The sequence below is a fragment of the Mustela nivalis genome (assembly GCF_964662115.1).
Source record: "Mustela nivalis genome assembly, chromosome: 15".
Taxonomy (NCBI): Eukaryota; Metazoa; Chordata; class Mammalia; order Carnivora; family Mustelidae; genus Mustela; species Mustela nivalis.
This window is the reverse complement of record NC_139034.1, coordinates 31,991,941-31,999,153: the sequence shown is the minus strand read 5'-3', so window position 1 is coordinate 31,999,153 and position 7,213 is coordinate 31,991,941. Positions and strand designations below refer to the sequence as shown.

The 7,213-nt window shown below is 39.0% G+C and overlaps 1 pseudogene across 1 annotated transcript; it reads right to left on the bottom strand.

The window, feature by feature from the left end:
* Positions 1-5,164: 5,164 nt before the first annotated feature.
* Positions 5,165-5,494, bottom strand: LOC309849188 (small ribosomal subunit protein uS9m pseudogene; annotated as a pseudogene). The gene has a single exon. The product of its transcript is annotated as a small ribosomal subunit protein uS9m pseudogene (transcript).
* Positions 5,495-7,213: the final 1,719 nt, after the last annotated feature.

Below are 7,213 nucleotides of genomic sequence, written 5' to 3'. Positions count from 1 at the left end.
AGAGTCTTCAGCTTAAAGTCTATTTTGTTTGATATAAATATAGCTAGCTATGCCTCCTTCTGGTATCCATTTTGTATGAAATTTCTTTTTCTAACTCCTAGTTTCAGTCAGTGTGTCTTTACCTGAAGTGAGTCTCTCGTAGGAAGCAGATATTTGTGTGTTTTTTTTTTTTAATCCATTCATGCACTCTGTGTCTTATGATGGAAGAATTTAATCCATTTACATTTAAGGTGATTATACATCTAGATTTATTATTGCCATTTTGTTAATTGTTTTCTGGCTGCTTTGTAATTTCTTTGTTCCTTTCTTCTTTGTCTCTTCCTTATGATGTGATGACTTACTGTAGCAATATGGTTATATTCCTTTATCTTTTTTGTATCTACTATGAGTTTTTGCTTTAGTATTACCATGGCTTACATGAAACATTTTTATAACATTCTAAGTTGATAAAACCTAACTTCAAAAGCATACCAAAGCTCCATGTTTGTACTCTCCCACTTCCCCATATTTATGTTTGACAAAATTTACATCTTTTTACATTGTGTATCCATAAATAAGTTATTATAGATATAGTTATATTCAATAGTTTTGTCCTTTAAGCTTCATACTAGATTTATAATGGTTTTATCCACCACCATTACAGTATTAGGCTGTATGAGTTTAACTATGTAGTTGCCTTTACCTGTGAGATTTAGACTTTCCTGCTTTGCAATTACTAATTAGAATCCTTTTTATTTCAGATTGAAGATGTCCCTCTAGCATTTTGTGTATGGCTGGTCTAGTGGTAACCAACTTCTTCAGTTCTTGTTTGTCTGGAAAGTGTTTATCTCTCTAATTCTGAAGAACAACTTTGTGAAAACATTTTTGAAGGCAGTTTCTGTTTGTTTGTTTGTTTGTTTTTTCCTTTTAGCACTTTGAGTATATCATGCCACTCCCTTCTGGCCTACAGTTTCTATTGGAGAATCTACGGATAGTTTTATTTGGATTCCCTTGTACTTAATAAGTTGCTTTCCTCTTGCTGCTTTTAAGATTCTCTCCTTTAATTTTGACAGTTCAGTTACAGTGTGTCACGGTGTGGGTCTATATATTTTTCTTATTTGGAATTCTCTAATATTCCTGTATCTGGATGTTTATTTCTTTACTTAATTTAGGGGCATTTTCATCCTTTTTGGAAAAAGCATTCTGCTTCTTTTTCTCTTCTCCTTTTAGGGGACGTGTAATAGGAATATTGATCCACTTCATGATGTGTCAAAGTCCTTTCAGCTATCTTTATTCTTTCTTTTGTCTCTTTTCTTCTTTGACTGGATTAATTCTACCACCTCTCTTTGAGCTTGCTGGTCCTTTCTTCCATTTGATCTAGTCTGCTATCAAACCCTTCTATTGAATTTGTTAATGCAGCTATCACATTCTTCAGCTCCACGATTTCTTTTTAGTACCCTTTAATATTTATATCTCTGTTGAAATTCTCACTTTGTTCATGCATTGTTTTCCTGACTTAATCGAGCATCTTTGAATCTTACTTTGAATTACTTTTTAGATAAATCATTTATCTCTTTCATGAACACCTATTTCTGGAGTTCTATCTTATTCTTTCATTTGGAATACATTTCCCTGTTTCTTCAATTTCCTTGAATCTCTGCATTAGTATCTATGCCTTAGGTAAAACAGCCACCTCTCCCAGTCTTGATGAAATTGTCTTATGTTGGAGATGAAACTTATCTTTCAGCCAGCCTAAAATGTTTCATTATCTTGTAAACCTTTATGGTGGCTAAGCCTCCTTCCTTGTTTTTACTAGCCCACTGTAGTTGAGGTGTACCAAGACCTGTCAGTGTCCCAAAAGAGAGACTATCATTTAGCACCTTGATGCAGGCTGATTTGTAGCCAGACTCTCTGGCAACATCTTTAAAGTATGACAATAGGTCTCTTTCAGGCCAGACTGTAGACGGGCATTTCTGTCTGCTCCCTCTGTACCTCACCCTTGGGAGGTACCTGGTTAAGAACTGTTTCTTTATTTTCTTTAGTTCTGAAGGAGTCGCAAATGCAAGACTCAATCACAATGAGAGTCAGTCAGTCAAATGGTACATCCTCTAGGTGGCTGCTGGCAAATTCTAGGGCACCAGACAAGTTAATACAAGCTTCTTCCCTGAGGACACCTAGTGAGTTCAATGGGTTAAAGGGAGAATAGAAATGCCAACCATTTGTCTCTAGGAAGGATTGCAGCTAGCCCTTAGACCTGAGCTTAACTAGAAGCTTCACCTTTGTCTAGAGTTTCTAAAGTATGCAAATAGACCTCTAGACTTAGTAGAGAGGTGTTTCTGTCTGCTCCCTCTGTGCTGAGCCCTAGGGAGTGTGGGCGGGGAGTAGTTAAAGCAAGTACTTTCAAACTTGTTAAGCACTGTTTCTTTATTTGCTGTGGTCTTATGGATCTCATAAATGATTGCTCCATTAGCTTTCAGAGCTATGTGTTTTGGGTACTCATCATTCAGGTGGAAGTTGTAAAGGTTGGGGTGCTAGATGTTGAGTCCAAACCCTTCAATTCTCAGCGAAAAGACGGGCATTGTGAGTTCCCACCTGATTGTAAATCACTGTGGTATATGTGGATTTTAGGCAAGAGTGTGTTTCAGACTGCCCTACCTATTTTAACAAAGATATTTTCTCATTCCCTTGATGTATAGGAATCACTTAGCTGGTTTCTGGATTAATTTCAGAGGCAATTGCTCCATGTATAGCTGTAGATTCAGGGTATCCATGGGAGATGGTGAGTTCAGGAGAATCTTAGGTTGCCAGAAGGCCAGAACCTGATAAATATTCTGTTGTGTCCCCCAAGAATGGGTCCCCCAATAATGGGCCTGTGATTAAACGAGCAAGACTGATACAAAGCAAAAGTCAAGCAAAGCTTTATTTCGCGCCAAGCATCAAGAATCAAACCGACCATCAAACGGAGCAGTCAGGGCCCTCCCTTACAGAGAGGGTGACCCCTGCCCGCTTTCCAGACTAACTTTTATAGAGCAAAGGCCATGTGGTTGGGCCTGGCCACACACAGGTGGCCAATGAAATTGTAACACACAGAAAGAGCTGCACAGTCATGCTAGGTGACCAACTGAATTACAATTTACCCTAATAGACGTTTGAACCAGCTTATCACCTTGGTTAGAATTGGCACCCAAAAGTTGCCCAAAGGGTGGGGCCCATACTCCTTGGTAGGTAGGAGACAGTATGTGCCCCCACTGATTGAATACCTCCACCTGGCCTGACCCACCCTTGTATTTGGACTTTGTTACCTGGGACTGGTTTCTGGGACTTGTTTTTAGGTATGTTCCCCTGGGGGTGGCAGGAATAGTCAACTTAAGTTTTACAACAAAATGGCAGTTCAACCGGGGTGGGGCCGCTCTGGCTGAATAGGGCCTTACAATTCTAATACTCTGCAAGGCACAGACTTATCTGTCTTCACTATAATAATAATAATTATATTAAAACTTAGTATTTTTTCAGTAACTTATGCATTTAATCTGTATATGTAACATAATTAGGCAACTAGTTTTTACTCATTAATCAGTATGTGTTTGCATAATTATGACTATAATTGTTATAATAACTTTTAAAATTTATTGAATACTTAATATGTGTAATTTGCCCATTTTTCTGATAATTAGCAGTGTCTTGGACAGCATTCAAACTGGTTTTATTGGTCTCCCAGAGTCTTCTGTCCATTCATTGTCACTTGACTCTCCTCTGATTTTACCTGTATCTCATTCTCTCTATATTTATTTATTTATATTATGTTATGTTATGTTATTCCCCATACAGTACTTCATTAGTTTTTGGTGTTGTGTTCCATGATTCATTGATGCATATAATACCCAGTGCTACTTGCAGTTCATGTCCTCCTTAACACCCATCACTGGGCTAGGGGTTGAAACTTAGGGTTTCAGAGGGGAAAGTTGTAGGGGGATGGGTTATTTTAAATGTCCTCTTAGGTAACAGGGTGATGGGTAATAAGGAGGGCACATGTTGTGATGAACACTTTGTGTCATACACAACTAATGAATCACTGAAAACTACATCAAACACTAATGATGTACTACACAGTGGCTAAGTGAACATAATAAAAAAAATAATAAAATGTCCTATTGGTAGTTCAGTATCTTTGAAAGGAAAGTTTTCTGACTATAAGCTTCACTTTTCTTCTTGTTTCATCTTTCTTTCTTTCCTCTCTCATCAACTAATAATTTTCATACTTTTCTTAGGGAGACTTGAATTAAAAACAAGGATTCTTTATCAGAAAAGATGCTATTAATTCTATTTAAAAAATATGCATTGTATTTCTTAACTAGGGGATTGCCCAGCCAGCATTCTGTGAAAAGATTTACCACACACACTTAGTGATTTTGTCTTTTACTAATGTGAATTGTGAATAAGAGGCCTGTTTACCTGAAAATCAATATGTGAAGTGCCTAGATCTTGACATTCCTCATATTCTCCTAGAATAAAAATTAATATTTAAAGATGGTAGTTTATTACTGGATTGTCATTAGCTTTGAAGTTGAAACTTTGTCTTTTGTCTGTCAGAGTGGAGAAGTTCTGTGTGGGGTGCAGCTTTTGTAAAGTTGGTATTTTTTTGAGGGTTATTTGCCAAAAATTACTCACAGAGGATCCTGAAACCCAGAGAAGAGCTAACTGGGGGTTGCTATTGAATCCTGTTACTATAGGGTATTGAAAAGAAAAACCAACAGTTCTATATATAATTCTGATCCTATTGTGCATTTGCCTGTTAACCCCACAAAATGCCTATGTACATTTACAGGCATCTTTAGAAAGAATGAAATATCTTTAAAGCATAACAACTGTTATGGGTTGAATTGTGTCTCTCTAAAAAAAGATACTTTGAAGTCCTAACCTCCAATATTTCAGAATGTGACTTTACTAGCATATAGTGTCATTGTAAGTATCATTAATTAGAATGAGTCTTCAGTACAGTGAGCCCCTAATCCAAAATGGCTGGTCGCCTTATAAGAAAATTGCTGGGGTGCCTGGGTGAAATCCTCTCCCAACTCAAATGCCTGATAGTGTTGCCCTCATACCGGCCAGCAAATATTTATTGTATGTCTGCCGCATGCCAGGCACATATACACGGCGTTTCCTCTCCTTGCCCGTGAAAGAACACTTAGCGCTTCTTCCAGGTAAACTTTCTGCGGGCTCCCTCTTGGCCTGGCTTCTTCCGTTCTCGGACACGTGGATCGGCAGTCAGCAGTCCAGCTTGCCTCATCCACTCGACCTCTTCCTCGGTGACAAAACTGCACAAGGCTCTGGCCACCGCCAGACGTATGGCTCCAGCCTCGGATGACCGCCCACCGCCCGAGACCGTGCAGGTCGTGTCGTGTTTTCCAAGTCGGTCGAGGAAGTGGAAGGGGAACATCAACTGTTCTCTGTCTTGTGTCACTGGAAAGTAAAGCAGGTAATCAATTCCATTTACTTTTATTCTTCCCACTTCCATGCTCATAAACAACTGCTTCTGCTTTTGCGCTCAGTCAATTAAGTGTCCAACTCTTGATTTTGGTTCGGGTCATGATCTCAGGATCATGAGATCAGTGCCGTGCTGGGCTCTGCACTGAGCATGGATCCTGCTTAAGATTCTCCTTTTCCCTCTCTCTCTGCCCCTCCCCCTTGTCTGTGTGCTCTTTCCCCTTAAAAAAATTAAAAAAAAAAAAAAATGGAGACACACACACAGGGAAAATACCATATGAGGAAGGCAGAGAATAGAGTTAGGCAGCTCCAAACCAAGGAATACCAAATATTGCTAACAAACTATCAGAGGTGAAGAGGGATTCCTCTGCAGATTTCAGAGGGAGTATGGCTCTGCACCCAATAGGCAGTAACTCTGCATTTTCTGGAGCATGGTGATCTACTTTGTCTCTATGAATTGGCCTATTCCATACCTTCATATAAGTGGAATTATACAATATTTGTCTTTTTGTGTCTGGTGTATATATTTCACATAATACCTTCATGGAAAAGAAAAGAAAAGAAAAGAAAAAATATATAGGAAAAGTACAAGTTAAAATGTTACTGTGGAATATGTTGTATTAAACATCTAGTTGAAATGAGAAATAGGTGAAAAGAAAAAACAGAGAAGAAACATGAGAAATAATTAAAAAAAAAAAAAAGTTGTATCTGAGAAATACATAGGCTGTGAGGTAACACCTGGAGCTTGAAATACTATTTTCCCCTGGTGTTGGGGTTTTACAATTTTATGGGGACCATAGGGTTTTCATCCTCTTGTTCTTCCAGCTTGTCTTCTGGTGGAGGGGCCTGCTGCATTGTTTTTCAGGCAACCCTGCTTGGGCAGATTTGCCCTGCCCCTTGTCAGGGGGCTGGGCTCCATGGAAACTATTTTGGGGGGGCTTTTGTTATCTGGAGGCTTTTCAGACCTTTTGGGAGGGTCGAGCAAAGGGAAATACAAGCACCCAGACCTCTGTCCCAGGGCAGAGTAGTCACAGTCTGCTCCTCTTTGAACACTCTAGAACACACAGTCTCCCTTTCTGTAACAAGCACCCCTGAAAACTGCAGCCTCCCATAGGTGTTGCCTGCCCCCAGCAACCCTGTCAGCAGTGGACTGAGGCCCCCGCTTATCTCTGTCCTCTGAGCTTCCAGAACTGTGAGCCCTCAGCTCTGGGGTCTTCACTCTGGGTCTTTCTCTCTTTCTTTCTTTTCTTTTCTTTTTTTTTTTTTTTTAAAGACTGACTGATTGGTTTGAGAGACAGAGAGGGGAGAACAGAGATAATCTTCCTGTGGACTCCTGGTTGAGCTCAAAGCTCAATCACTAACCCATGAGATCATGACCTGAGCCAAAACCAAAAGTCAGATGCTTAACTGACTACACCATTCAGACACCCCTCCTTGGGTTTCTTTTATATCTTTTGTGTTACTACTTAGCATGTTCAATTTTTCTTCTAGTTTCTTGGACATATCCAGTTAAGTTATAATTATGTTTTTCCCCCACTACAAATTGTGTCAGCTGTGTTATTTCTGGGTATGTTTGTATTGATTAATTTTTTCTCTCTCCCTTATGCATTGTATTTCCCTGATTCCCTACATACCTACTAATTTTTTTTAATTTAATGCCAGATAACATAAATTTTATCCTGTTGGGTTCTGGATATTTTTGTATTCCTATAAATGTTTCTGAACTTTAGGATGCAATTAAGTTACTTGA